This window comes from Triturus cristatus, chromosome 1_2, assembly GCF_964204655.1.
Source record: "Triturus cristatus chromosome 1_2, aTriCri1.1, whole genome shotgun sequence".
In the NCBI taxonomy this organism is placed as follows: domain Eukaryota; kingdom Metazoa; phylum Chordata; class Amphibia; order Caudata; family Salamandridae; genus Triturus; species Triturus cristatus.
In genome coordinates this window covers 456,500,590-456,516,022 of record NC_140580.1, presented here as the reverse complement: position 1 = coordinate 456,516,022, position 15,433 = coordinate 456,500,590, and the positions used below count along the sequence as shown (strand labels likewise).

At 50.6% G+C, this 15,433-nt stretch overlaps 1 protein-coding gene across 1 annotated transcript in view; it reads right to left on the bottom strand.

Annotated features, from left to right (window-relative positions):
* Positions 1–999, bottom strand: part of LOC146867488 (uncharacterized) — a 434,961-nt gene extending 433,962 nt beyond the window's left edge. Inside the window, exon 1 of the mRNA XM_085622074.1 lies at positions 553–999. The gene's annotated coding sequence lies outside the window, so the exon portion shown is untranslated. The remainder of the gene's footprint in view (positions 1–552) is intronic.
* Between the last annotated feature and the right edge of the window lie 14,434 nt (positions 1,000–15,433).

Genomic DNA, 15,433 nt, shown 5'->3' with positions numbered 1-15,433 from the left:
CTGAAGGACTCTTCAAAATGAAAAGAACTGAGAGATTAAACAAAAGTAAGGAATCCGTTCCTCTCTTAATCCAGTGCGAGGAGGGCATACCAAAACAGCATGAGTTCCAATGGAAATATAGCGTCTACCATGCGCTGTTTATAATGTTCTGTAACAAGATATATAGTCTTTAACCCCTTCCATGCTGCGCAGATTCCGCCGCTGTGCTGACGGAATCTTGCGCGGGCGTGGTCATGACGGAACGGTTCCGTCATGAGCACAGCTCAACCGTGGCTCATGACGGAACCGTTCCGTCATGAGCACCGAAGGGGTTAACTCTTTCTCCTGGTCGATGTTATGCTATGCGCTGATAGATTTTTAAGAAATAAAAAAAAAGAAACAAAACTGTCTGTAAGGACCGAGCTTCGTGTCCTCAACTCCGAGTATAAATGTGAGGGGAAGATACAGGGGCAATGTTAGTGACGCAATAACGTGTTGCAGCAACACAAGTTGATTTACCCTGCATTAACGCCTCACAAAGTTCGAGTCAATAAAGATGTCCACAGCGCTTACCAGGGCTGGCAGTCAGAAGCAGGTTGCTGGGATCCTTTTCAGCGCCGACGTAACAAAACAGGATACAATGTAGCAAGGATAGCTTCAAACGCGCTTCCTCGCGCTGACGGGATACAATGTAGCAAGGATAGTTTCAAAAGCGCTTCCTCGCGCTGATGGGATACAATGTAACAAGCAAGGATAGTTTCAAACGCGCTTCCTCGCGCTGACGGGATACAATGTAGCAAGCAAGGATAGTTTCAAACGCGCTTCCTCGCGCTGGCAAAAAAAACAATGCAGGATCGCGTTTCCAGCGCGTGTGGCCAGATACAGGTTCAGAGGAACTCCAGATACACCAGACGCTCAAACACACGTCGAAGCTTACAAATTCACTAGGAAAGGTCCGTGTCAACAGGTCACAGAGGAGAATGACTGGTAGCCATTACGGGAAGGGTCCAAACAGGAAAAGGGGGCGTGGTCCTCATGCAGGAAGTAAGGCCAAGCACTGGTGAATGGGAGCAGGCAGCCTATATGCTGCTGTCAATCAGCTGACCTCTCGCAATGCAGCATGGGAAGGCATACAATGTACTCTCTTTGCAAGGCATTCTGGGATTTGTAGTTTTAACTTGAATTGCAGACAAAAAGGGTACAAGAAGCGCGACTTCTGACAGTTTCTGGTCCAGGGAGGACCTGGCCTGGCAGTTCGGCCTGGTCTGTTCCCATGGGGCACAGGGTCAAGACTGATTTGCATATGGCTGGGTCCAAACTGGGGCGGCATAGTGTTCAAAAGAACTATGGATTTAACACAGATCTTTTGACTGCGGGAAAAATGCTTGCATTGTCAGCATTCCGTCCATCATTTGTTTGCTGTAACACTTTTCGCCCTAAGTGGGATGGGTATGCCCAGACGTAGGTCCCTTGCTCACTGTGCCACTGGATTCAAGCTAGCCTGGCTGAAGAAGGGTGACATATCCTGAAACCTGTCCCAGGATACTTGTTTCTGGTCCAGGGAGGACCTGTTCTGGCAGTTCGTCCTGGACTGTTCCCATGGGGCACAGGGTCAAGACTGATTTGCATATGGCTGGGTCCAAAATGGGGTGGCATAGTGGGCATAAGAACAATGGATTTAACCCAGATCTTTTGACTGGAGAAAAAAGTTTGCATTGTCAGCATTCTGTCCATCATTTGTTTGCTGTAACACTTTTCGCCCTAAGTGGGATGGGTATTCCCAGACGTGGGACCCGTGCTCACTACGCCACTGGAGTCAAGCTATCCTGGCTGATGACGGCTGATAGCCAGAAACCGGTCCTAGGATGCTTGATTCCGGTCCAGGGAAGACATGGCTTGGTAGTTCGGGCTGGACTGTTCCTATGAGGCACAGGATCAAGACTGATTTGCATATGGCCATGTCTAAACTGGGGTGGTGTAGTGGGCAAAAGAACGATGGATTTAACCCAGATCTCTTGACTGGGGGAGAATGTCTGCATTGTCAGCATTCCGTCCATCAATTGTTTGTTGTAACGCTTTTCGCCCTAAGTGGGATGGGTATTCCCAGACGTGGGACCCGTGCTCACTACACCACTGGAGTCAAGCTATCCTGGCTGATGACGGCTGATAGCCAGAAACCGGTCCTAGGATGCTTGATTCCGGTCCAGGGAAGACATGGCTTGGCAGTTCGGGCTGGACTGTTCCCATGAGGCACAGGGTCAAGACTGATTTGCATATGGCCATGTCTAAACTGGGGTGGTGTAGTGGGCAAAAGAACGATGGATTTAACCCAGATCTCTTGACTGGGGGAGAATGTATGCATTGTCAGCATTCCGTCCATCGTTTGTTTGTTGTAACGCTTTTCCCCCGTCTGTGGGATGGGTATTCCCAGACGTGGGAGCCATGCTCACTACGCTACTGGAGTCAAGCTATCCTGGCTGATGACGGCTGATAGCCAGAAACCGGTCCTAGGATGCTTGATTCCGGTCCAGGGAAGACATGACTTGGCAGTTCGGGCTGGACTGTTCCCATGAGGCACAGGGTCAAGACTGATTTGCATATGGCCATGTCTAAACTGGGGTGGTGTAGTGGGCAAAAGAACGATGGATTTAACCCAGATCTCTTGACTGGGGGAGAATGTCTGCATTGTCAGCATTCCGTCCATCATTTGTTTGTTGTGACGCTTTTCGCCCTAAGTGGGATGGGTATTCCCAGACGTGGGACCTATGCTCACTACGCCACTGGAGTCAAGCTATCCTGGCTGATGACGGCTGATAGCCAGAAACCGGTCCTAGGATGCTTGATTCCGGTCCAGGGAAGACATGGCTTGGCAGTTCGGGCTGGACTGTTCCCATGAGGCACAGGGTCAAGACTGATTTGCATATGGCCATGTCTAAACTGGGGTGGCGTAGTGGGCAAAAGAACGATGGATTTAACCCAGATCTCTTGACTGGGGGAGAATGTCTGCATTGTCAGCATTCCGTCCATCATTTGTTTGTTGGAACGCTTTTCGCCCTAAGTGGGATGGGTATTCCCAGACGTGGGACCCGTGCTCACTACGCCACTGGAGTCAAGCTATCCTGGCTGATGACGGCTGATAGCCAGAAACCGGTCCTAGGATGCTTGATTCCGGTCCAGGGAAGACATGACTTGGCAGTTCAGGCTGGACTGTTCCCATGGGGCACAGAGTCAAGACTGATTTGCATATGGCTGGGTTCAAACTGAAATGGCATGGTGAGCAAAAAAACGATGGATTTAGGCCCAGATCTCTGTACTGGGGTGAATGTATGACATTGTTCTGCATTCTGTCCATCAATTGTTGTTTTTGCATTTGTCACCCCGAGTGGGAAGGGTATGCTCAGACGTGAGTCCCTTGCTCTCCATGCCACTGGAATCAAGCTATCCTGGCTGACGAGGGCTGAAAGCCCGAAACCGGTCCTAGGATGCTTGTTTCCAGTCCAGGGAGGACCTGGCTTGGCAGTTCGGGCTGGACTGTTCCCATGGGGCACAGGGTCAAGACTGATTTGCATATGGCTGGGTTCAAACTGGAATGGCATGGTGAGCAAAAAAACGATGGATTTAGGCCCAGATCTCTGTACTGGGGTGAATGTATGACATTGTTCTGCATTCTGTCCATCAATTGTTGTTTTTGCATTTGTCACCCCGAGTGGGAAGGGTATGCTCAGACGTGAGTCCCTTGCTCTCCATGCCACTGGAATCAAGCTATCCTGGCTGACGAGGGCTGAAAGCCCGAAACCGGTCCTAGGATGCTTGTTTCCAGTCCAGGGAGGACCTGTTCTGGCAATTCGGTCTGGACTGTTCACGTGGGGCACAGGGTCAAGTTTGATTTGCATGTGGCTGGGTCCAAACTGGGGTGGCATAGTGGGCAAAAGAATGATGGATTTAACCCAGATCTTTTGACTGGGGGAAAAAGTTTGCATTGTCAGCATTCCGTCCCTCATTTGATTGCTGTAACACTTTTCGCCCTAAGTGGGATGGGTATGCCAGACGTGGGTCCCTTGCTCACTGTGCCACTGGATTCAAGCTAGTCGGGCTGAAGAAGGGTGACATACCCTGAAGCCAGTCCCAGGATGCTTTTTTCCGGTCCAGGGAGGACCTGGCCTAGCAGTTCGGTCTAGACTGTGCCCATGGGGCACAGGGTCAATATTGATTTGGATATGGCTGGGTCCAAACTGGGGTGGCATAGTGGGCAAAAGAGCGATCGATTTAACCCAGATATTTTGACTGGGGGAGAATTTTTGCATTGTCAGAATTCCGTCCATGATTTGTTTGCTTTAACACTTTTTTCCCTAAGTGGGATGGGCATGCCCTGATATGGGTCCCTTGCTCACTGTGCCACTGGATTCAAGCTAGCCTGGCTGAAGAAGGGTGACAAACCCTGAAACCGGTCCAAGGATGCTGGTTTCCAGTCCAGGGAGGACCTGGCCTGGCAGTTCGGTCTGGTCTGTTCCCATGGGGCACAGGGTCAAGACTGATTTGCATATGGCTGGGTTCAAACTAGGGTGGTATAGTGGTCAAAAGAACGATGTATTTAACACAGATCTTTTGACTGGGGGAAGAATGCTTGCATTGTCAGCATTCCGTCCATCATTTGTTTGCTGTAACACTTTTCGCCCTAAGTGGGATGGGTATGCCCAGACGTAGGTCCCTTGCTCACTGTGCCACTGGATTCAAGCTAGCCTGGCTGAAGAAGGGTTACATATCCTGAAACCTGTCCCAGGATACTTGTTTCTGGTCTGGGGAAGACCTGTTCTGGCAGTTCGTTTTGGACTGTTCCCATGGGGCACAGGGTCAAGACTGATTTGCATGTGGCTGGGTCCAAACTGGGGTGGCATAGTGGGCAAAAGAACGATGGATTTAATCCATATCTTTTGACTGGGGGAGAAAGTTTGCATTGTTAGCATTCCGTCCCTAATTTGTTTGCTTTAACACTTTTCGCCCTACGTGGGATGGGTATGCCAGACGTGGGTCCCTTGCTCACTGTGCCACTGGATTCAAGCTAGCCTGGCTGAAGAAGGGTGACATACCCAGAATCCAGTCCCAGGATGCTTGTTTCCGGTCCAGGGAGGACCTGGCCTGGCAGTTCGGTCTGGACTGTTCCCATGGGGCACAGGGTCAAGACTGATTTGCATATGGCTGGGTCCTAACTGGGGTGGCATAGTGGGCAAAAGAATGATGGATTTAACCCAGATCTTTTGACTGGGGGAAAAAGTTTGCATTGTCAGCATTCCGTCCCTCATTTGTTTGCTGTAACACTTTTCGCCCTAAGTGGGATGGGTATGCCAGACGTGGGTCCCTTGCTCACTGTGCCACTGGATTCAAGCTAGTCGGGCTGAAGAAGGGTGACATACCCTGAAGCCAGCCCCAGGATGCTTTTTTCCGGTCCAGGGAGGACCTGGCCTAGCAGTTCGGTCTAGACTGTGCCCATGGGGCACAGGGTCAATACTGATTTGCATATGGCTGGGTCCAAACTGGGGTGGCATAGTGGGCAAAAGAGCGATCGATTTAACCCAGATCTTATGACTGGGGGAGAATGTTTGCATTGTCAGCATTCCGTCCATCATTTGTTTGCTGTAACACTTTTCACCCTAAGTGGGATGGGTATGCCCAGACGTAGGTCCCTTGCTCACTCTGCCACTGGATTCAAGCTAGCCTGGCTGAAGAAGGGTGACATATCCTGAAACCTGTCCCAGGATACTTGCTTCTGGTCTAGGGAGGACCTGTTCTGGCAGTTCGTTCTGGACTGTTCCCATGGGGCACAGGGTCAAGACTGATTTGCATGTGGCTGGGTCCAAACTGGGGTGGCATAGTGGGCAAAAGAACGATGGATTTCACCCATATCTTTTGACTGGGGGAGAAAGTTTGCATTGTTAGCATTCCGTCCCTAATTTGTTTGCTTTAACACTTCTCGCCCTACGTGGGATGGGTATGCCAGACGTGGGTCCCTTGCTCACTGTGCCACTGGATTAAAGCTAGCCTGGCTGAAGAAGGGTGACATACCCAGAATCCAGTCCCAGGATGCTTGTTTCCGGTCCAGGGAGGACCTGGCCTGGCAGTTCGGTCTGGACTGTTCCCATGGGGCACAGGGTCAAGACTGATTTGCATATGGCTGGGTCCAAACTGGGGTGGCATAGTGGGCAAAAGAATGATGGATTTAACCCAGATCTTTTGACTGGGGGAAAAAGTTTGCATTGTCAGCATTCCGTCCCTCATTTGTTTGCTGTAACACTTTTCGCCCTAAGTGGGATGGGTATGCCAGACGTGGGTCCCTTGCTCACTGTGCCACTGGATTCAAGCTAGTCGGGCTGAAGAAGGGTGACATACCCTGAAGCCAGTCCCAGGATGCTTTTTTCCGGTCCAGGGAGGACCTGGCCTAGCAGTTCGGTCTAGACTGTGCCCATGGGGCACAGGGTCAATACTGATTTGCATATGGCTGGGTCCAAACTGGGGTGGCATAGTGGGCAAAAGAGCGATCGATTTAACCCAGATCTTTTGACTGGGGGAGAATGTTTGCATTGTCAGCATTCCGTCCATCATTTGTTTGCTGTAACACTTTTCACCTTAAGTGGGATGGGTATGCCCAGACTTGGGTCCCTTGCTCACTGTACCACTAGATTCAAGCTAGCCTGCCTGAAGAAGGGTGACATACCCTGAAACCGGTCCCAGGATGCTTGTTTCCAGTGCAGGGAGGACCTGACCTGTCAGTTCGGTCTGGACTGTTCCCATGGGACACAAGGTCAAGACTGATTTGCATATGGCTGGGTCCAAACTGGGGTGGCATAGTGGACAAAAGAACAATGGATTTAACCCAGATTTTTTGACTGGGTGAAGAATGTTTGCATTGTCAGCATTCCGTTCATCATTTGTTTGCTGTAACACTTTTCGTCCTAAGTGGGATGGGTATGCCCAGACGTAGATCCCTTGATCACTGTGCCACTGGATTCAAACTAGCCTGGCTGAAGAAGGGTGAAATACCCAGAAATCTGTCCCAGGATGCTTGTTTCTGGTCCAGGGAGAACCTGGTCTGGCAGTTCGGTCTGGTCTGTTCCCATGGGACACAGGGTCAAGACTGATTTGCATATGGCTGGGTCCAAACTGGGGTGTCATAGTGAGCAAAATAATGATGGATTTAACCCAGATCTTTTGACTGGGGGAGAATGTTTGCATTGTCAGCATTCCGTCCATCATTTGTGTGCTGTAACACTTTTCGCCCTAAGTGGGATGGGTATGCCCAGACGTAGGTCCCTTGCTCACTGTGCCACTGGATTCAAGCTAGCCTGCCTGAAGAAGGGTGACATACCCTGAAACCTGTTCCAGGATGCTTGTTTCTGGTCGAGGGAGGACCTGTTCTGGCAGTACGGTCTGGACTGTTCCCGTGGGGCACTGGGTCAAGACTGATTTCCATGTGGCTGGGTCCAAACTGGGGTGGCATAGTGGGCAAAAGAATGATGGATTTAACCCAGATCTTTTGACTGGGGGAAAAAGTTTGCATTGTCAGCATTCCGTCCCTCATTTGTTTGCTGTAACACTTTTCGCCCTAAGTGGGATGGGTATGCCAGACGTGGGTCCCTCGCTCAATGTGCCTCTGGATTCAAGCTAGTCGGGCTGAAGAAGGGTGACATACCCTGAAGCCAGTCCCAGGAGGCTTTTTTCCGTTCCAGGGAGGACCTGGCCTAGCAGTTCGGTCTAGACTGTGCCCATGGGGCACAGGGTCAATACTGATTTGCATATGGCTGGGTCCAAACTGGGGTGGCATAGTGGGCAAAAGAGCGATCGATTTAACCCAGATCTTTTGACTGGGGGAGAATGTTTGCATTGTCAGCATTCCGTCCATCATTTGTTTGCTGTAACACTTTTCACCTTAAGTGGGATGGGTATGCCCAGACGTGGGTCCCTTGCTCACTGTACCACTGGATTCAAGCTAGCCTGCCTGAAGAAGGGTGACATACCCTGAAACCGGTCCCAGGATGCTTGTTTCCAGTGCAGGGAGGACCTGGCCTGTCAGTTCGGTCTGGACTGTTCCCATGGGACACAAGGTCAAGACTGATTTGCATATGGCTGGGTCCAAACTGGGGTGGCATAGTGGACAAAAGAACGATGGATTTAACCCAGATTTTTTGACTGGGTGAAGAATGTTTGCATTGTCAGCATTCCGTTCATCATTTGTTTGCTGTAACACTTTTCGTCCTAAGTGGGATGGGTATGCCCAGACGTAGATCCCTTGATCACTGTGCCACTGGATTAAAGCTAGCCTGGCTGAAGAAGGGTGACATACCCAGAATCCAGTCCCAGGATGCTTGTTTCCGGTCCAGGGAGGACCTGGCCTGGCAGTTCGGTCTGGACTGTTCCCATGGGGCACAGGGTCAAGACTGATTTGCATATGGCTGGGTCCAAACTGGGGTGGCATAGTGGGCAAAAGAATGATGGATTTAGCCCAGATCTTTTGACTGGGGAAAAAAGTTTGCATTGTCAGCATTCCGTCCCTCATTTGTTTGCTGTAACACTTTTCGCCCTAAGTGGGATGGGTATGCCAGACGTGGGTCCCTTGCTCACTGTGCCACTGGATTCAAGCTAGTCGGGCTGAAGAAGGGTGACATACCCTGAAGCCAGTCCCAGGATGCTTTTTTCCGGTCCAGGGAGGACCTGGCCTAGCAGTTCGGTCTAGACTGTGCCCATGGGGCACAGGGTCAATACTGATTTGCATATGGCTGGGTCCAAACTGGGGTGGCATAGTGGGCAAAAGAGCGATCGATTTAACCCAGATCTTTTGACTGGGGGAGAATGTTTGCATTGTCAGCATTCCGTCCATCATTTGTTTGCTGTAACACTTTTCACCTTAAGTGGGATGGGTATGCCCAGGCTTGGGTCCCTTGCTCACTGTACCACTGGATTCAAGCTAGCCTGCCTGAAGAAGGGTGACATACCCTGAAACCGGTCCCAGGATGCTTGTTTCCAGTGCAGGGAGGACCTGACCTGTCAGTTCGGTCTGGACTGTTCCCATGGGACACAAGGTCAAGACTGATTTGCATATGGCTGGGTCCAAACTGGGGTGGCATAGTGGACAAAAGAACAATGGATTTAACCCAGATTTTTTGACTGGGTGAAGAATGTTTGCATTGTCAGCATTCCGTCCATCATTTGTTTGCTGTAACACTTTTCGTCCTAAGTGGGATGGGTATGCCCAGACATAGATCCCTTGATCACTGTGCCACTGGATTCAAACTAGCCTGGCTGAAGAAGGGTGAAATACCCAGAAACCTGTCCCAGGATGCTTGTTTCTGGTCCAGGGAGTACCTGGTCTGGCAGTTCGGTCTGGTCTGTTATCATGGGACACAGGGTCAAGACTGATTTGCATATGGCTGGGTCCAAACTGGGGTGTCATAGTGAGCAAAATAATGATGGATTTAACCCAGATCTTTTGACTGGGGGAGAATGTTTGCATTGTCAGCATTCCGTCCATCATTTGTGTGCTGTAACACTTTTCGCCCTAAGTGGGATGGGTATGCCCAGACGTAGGTCCCTTGCTCACTGTGCCACTGGATTCAAGCTAGCCTGCCTGAAGAAGGGTGACATACCCTGAAACCTGTTCCAGGATGCTTGTTTCTGGTCGAGGGAGGACCTGTTCTGGCAGTACGGTCTGGACTGTTCCCGTGGGGCACTGGGTCAAGACTGATTTCCATGTGGCTGGGTCCAAACTGGGGTGGCATAGTGGGCAAAAGAATGATGGATTTAACCCAGATCTTTTGACTGGGGGAAAAAGTTTGCATTGTCAGCATTCCGTCCCTCATTTGTTTGCTGTAACACTTTTCGCCCTAAGTGGGATGGGTATGCCAGACGTGGGTCCCTCGCTCAATGTGCCTCTGGATTCAAGCTAGTCGGGCTGAAGAAGGGTGACATACCCTGAAGCCAGTCCCAGGATGCTTTTTCCGTTCCAGGGAGGACCTGGCCTAGCAGTTTGGTCTAGACTGTGCCATGGGGCACAGGGTCAATACTGATTTGCATATGGCTGGGTCCAAACTGGGGTGGCATAGTGGGCAAAAGAGCGATCGATTTAACCCAGATCTTTTGACTGGGGGAGAATGTTTGCATTGTCAGCATTCCGTCCATCATTTGTTTGCTGTAACACTTTTCACCTTAAGTGGGATGGGTATGCCCAGACGTGGGTCCCTTGCTCACTGTACCACTGGATTCAAGCTAGCCTGCCTGAAGAAGGGTGACATACCCTGAAACCGGTCCCAGGATGCTTGTTTCCAGTGCAGGGAGGACCTGGCCTGTCAGTTCGGTCTGGACTGTTCCCATGGGACACAAGGTCAAGACTGATTTGCATATGGCTGGGTCAAAACTGGGGTGGCATAGTGGACAAAAGAACGATGGATTTAACCCAGATTTTTTGACTGGGTGAAGAATGTTTGCATTGTCAGCATTCCGTTCATCATTTGTTTGCTGTAACACTTTTCGTCCTAAGTGGGATGGGTATGCCCAGACGTAGATCCCTTGATCACTGTGCCACTGGATTCAAGCTAGCCTGGCTGAAGAAGGGTGAAATACCCAGAAACCTGTCCCAGGATGCTTGTTTCTGGTCCAGGGAGTACCTGGTCTGGCAATTCGGTCTGGACTGTTCCCATGGGACACAGGGTCAAGACTGATTTGCATATGGCTGGGTCCAAACTGGGGTGTCATAGTGAGCAAAATAATGATGGATTTAACCCAGATCTTTTGACTGGGGGAGAATGTTTGCATTGTCAGCATTCCGTCCATCATTTGTGTGCTGTAACACTTTTCGCCCTAAGTGGGATGGGTATGCCCAGACGTAGGTCCCTTGCTCACTGTGCCACTGGATTCAAGGTAGCCTGCCTGAAGAAGGGTGACATACCCTGAAACCTGTCCCAGGATGCTTGTTTCTGGTCGAGGGAGGACCTGTTCTGGCAGTTCGGTCTGGACTGTTCCCGTGGGGCACAGGGTCAAGACTGATTTGCATGTGGCTGGGTCCAAACTGGGGTGGCATAGTGGGCAAAAGAATGATGGATTTAACCCAGATCTTTTGACTGGGGGAAAAAGTTTGCATTGTCAGCATTCCGTCCCTCATTTGTTTGCTGTAACACTTTTCGCCCTAAGTGGGATGGGTATGCCAGACGTGGGTCCCTTGCTCACTGTGCCACTGGATTCAAGCTAGTCGGGCTGAAGAAGGGTGATATACCCTGAAGCCAGTCCCAGGATGCTTTTTTCCGGTCCAGGGAGGACCTAGCCTAGCAGTTCGGTCTAGACTGTGCCCATGGGGCACAGGGTCAATACTGATTTGCATATGGCTGGGTCCAAACTGGGGTGGCATAGTGGGCAAAAGAGCGATCGATTTAACCCAGATATTTTGACTGGGGGAGAATGTTTGCATTGTCAGCATTCCGTCCATCATTTGTTTGCTGTAACACTTTTCACCTTAAGTGGGATGGGTATGCCCAGACGTGGGTCCCTTGCTCACTGTACCACTGGATTCAAACTAGCCTGCCTGAAGAAGGGTGACATACCCTGAAACCGGTCCCAGGATGCTTGTTTCCCGTGCAGGGAGGACCTGGCCTGTCAGTTCGGTCTGGACTGTTCCGATGGGACACAAGGTCAAGACTGATTTGCATATGGCTGGGTCCAAACTGGGGTGGCATAGTGGACAAAAGAACGATGGATTTAACCCAGATTTTTTGACTAGGGGAAGAATGTTTGCATTGTCAGCATTCCGTTCATCATTTGTTTGCTGTAACACTTTTCGTCCTAAGTGGGATGGGTATGCCCAGACGTAGATCCCTTGATCACTGTGCCACTGGATTAAAGCTAGCCTGGCTGAAGAAGGGTGAAATACCCAGAAACCTGTCCCAGGTTGCTTGTTTCTGGTCCAGGGAGTACCTGGTCTGGCAGTTCGGTCTGGACTGTTCCCATGGGACACAGGGTCAAGACTGATTTGCATATGGCTGGGTCCAAACTGGGGTGTCATAGTGAGCAAAATAATGATGGATTTAACCCAGATCTTTTGACTGGGGGAGAATGTTTGCATTGTCAGCATTCCGTCCATCATTTGTGTGCTGTAACACTTTTCGCCCTAAGTGGGATGGGTATGCCCAGACGTAGGTCCCTTGCTCACGGTGCCACTGGATTCAAGCTAGCCTGCCTGAAGAAGGGTGACATACCCTGAAACCTGTCCCAGGATGCTTGTTTCTGGTCGAGGGAGGACCTGTTCTGGCAATTCGGTCTGGACAGTTCCCGTGGGGCACAGGGTCAAGACTGATTTGCATGTGTCTGGGTCCAAACTGGGGTGGCATAGTGGGCAAAAGAATGATGGATTTAACCCAGATCTTTTGACTGAGGGAAAAAGTTTGCATTGTCAGCATTCCGTCCCTCATTTGTTTGCTGTAACACTTTTCGCCCTAAGTGGGATGGGTATGCCAGACGTGGGTCCCTTGCTCACTGTGCCACTGGATTCAAGCTAGTCGGGCTGAAGAAGGGTGACATACCCTGAAGCCAGTCCCAGGATGCTTTTTTCCGGTCCAGGGAGGACCTGGCCTAGCAGTTCGGTCTAGACTGTGCCCATGGGGCACAGGGTCAATACTGATTTGCATATGGCTGGGTCCAAACTGGGGTGGCATAGTGGGCAAAAGAGCGATCGATTTAACCCAGATCCTTTGACTGGGGGAGAATGTTTGCATTGTCAGCATTCCGTCCATCATTTGTTTGCTGTAACAATTTTCACCTTAAGTGGGATGGGTATGCCCAGACGTGGGTCCCTTGCTCACTGTACCACTGGATTCAAGCTAGCCAGCCTGAAGAAGGGTGACATACCCTGAAACCGGTCCCAGGATGCTTGTTTCCAGTGCAGGGAGGACCTGGCCTGTCAGTTCGGTCTGGACTGTTCCCATGGGACACAAGGTCAAGACTGATTTGCATATGGCTGGGTCCAAACTGGGGTGGCATAGTGGACAAAAGAATGATGGATTTAACCCAGAGTTTTTGACTGGGGGAAGAATGTTTGCATTGTCAGCATTCCGTCCCTCATTTGTTTGCTGTAACACTTTTCGCCCTAAGTGGGATGGGTATGCCAGACGTGGGTCCCTTGCTCACTGTGCCACTGGATTCAAGCTAGTCGGGCTGAAGAAGGGTGACATACCCTGAAGCCAGTCCCAGGATGCTTTTTTCCGGTCCAGGGAGGACCTGGCCTAGCAGTTCGGTCTAGACTGTGCCCATGGGGCACACGGTCAATATTGATTTGGATATAGCTGGGTCCAAACTGGGGTGGCATAGTGGGCAAAAGAGCGATCGATTTAACCCAGATATTTTGACTGGGGGAGAATGTTTGCATTGTCAGAATTCCGTCCATGATTTGTTTGCTTTAAAACTTTTTTCCCTAAGTGGGATGGGCATGCCCTGATATGGGTCCCTTGCTCACTGTGCCACTGGATTCAAGCTAGCCTGGCTGAAGAAGGGTGACAAACCCTGAAACCGGTCCAAGGATGCTGGTTTCCAGTCCAGGGAGGACCTGGCCTGGCAGTTAGGTCTGGTCTGTTCCCATGGGGCACAGGGTCAAGACTGATTTGCATATGGCTGGGTTCAAACTAGGGTGGTATAGTGGTCAAAAGAACGATGTATTTAACACAGATCTTTTGACTGGGGGAAGAATGCTTGCATTGTCAGCATTCCGTCCATCATTTGTTTGCTGTAACACTTTTCGCCCTAAGTGGGATGGGTATGCCCAGACGTAGGTCCCTTGCTCACTGTGCCACTGGATTCAAGCTAGCCTGGCTGAAGAAGGGTTACATATCCTGAAACCTGTCCCAGGATACTTGTTTCTGGTCTAGGGAGGACCTGTTCTGGCAGTTCGTTTTGGACTGTTCCCATGGGGCACAGGGTCAAGACTGATTTGCATGTGGCTGGGTCCAAACTGGGGTGGCATAGTGGGCAAAAGAACGATGGATTTAACCCATATCTTTTGACTGGGGGAGAAAGTTTGCATTGTTAGCATTCCGTCCCTAATTTGTTTGCTTTAACACTTCTCGCCCTACGTGGGATGGGTATGCCAGACGTGGGTCCCTTGCTCACTGTGCCACTGGATTAAAGCTAGCCTGGCTGAAGAAGGGTGACATACCCAGAATCCAGTCCCAGGATGCTTGTTTCCGGTCCAGGGAGGACCTGGCCTGGCAGTTCGGTCTGGACTGTTCCCATGGGGCACAGGGTCAAGACTGATTTGCATATGGCTGGGTCCAAACTGGGGTGGCATAGTGGGCAAAAGAATGATGGATTTAACCCAGATCTTTTGACTGGGGGAAAAAGTTTGCATTGTCAGCATTCCGTCCCTCATTTGTTTGCTGTAACACTTTTCGCCCTAAGTGGGATGGGTATGCCAGACGTGGGTCCCTTGCTCACTGTGCCACTGGATTCAAGCTAGTCGGGCTGAAGAAGGGTGACATACCCTGAAGCCAGTCCCAGGATGCTTTTTTCCGGTCCAGGGAGGACCTGGCCTAGCAGTTCGGTCTAGACTGTGCCCATGGGGCACAGGGTCAATACTGATTTGCATATGGCTGGGTCCAAACTGGGGTGGCATAGTGGGCAAAAGAGCGATCGATTTAACCCAGATCTTTTGACTGGGGGAGAATGTTTGCATTGTCAGCATTCCGTCCATCATTTGTTTGCTGTAACACTTTTCACCTTAAGTGGGATGGGTATGCCCAGACTTGGGTCCCTTGCTCACTGTACCACTGGATTCAAGCTAGCCTGCCTGAAGAAGGGTGACATACCCTGAAACCGGTCCCAGGATGCTTGTTTCCAGTGCAGGGAGGACCTGGCCTGTCAGTTCGGTCTGGACTGTTCCCATGGGACACAAGGTCAAGACTGATTTGCATATGGCTGGGTCCAAACTGGGGTGGCATAGTGGACAAAAGAACGATGGATTTAACCCAGATTTTTTGACTGGGTGAAGAATGTTTGCATTGTCAGCATTCCGTTCATCATTTGTTTGCTGTAACACTTTTCGTCCTAAGTGGGATGGGTATGCCCAGACGTAGATCCCTTGATCACTGTGCCACTGGATTCAAGCTAGCCTGGCTGAAGAAGGGTGAAATACCCAGAAACCTGTCCCAGGATGCTTGTTTCTGGTCCAGGGAGTACCTGGTCTGGCAATTCGGTCTGGACTGTTCCCATGGGACACAGGGTCAAGACTGATTTGCATATGGCTGGGTCCAAACTGGGGTGTCATAGTGAGCAAAATAATGATGGATTTAACCCAGATCTTTTGACTGGGGGAGAATGTTTGCATTGTCAGCATTCCGTCCATCATTTGTGTGCTGTAACACTTTTCGCCCTAAGTGGGATGGGTATGCCCAGACGTAGGTCCCTTGCTCACTGTGCCACTGGATTCAAG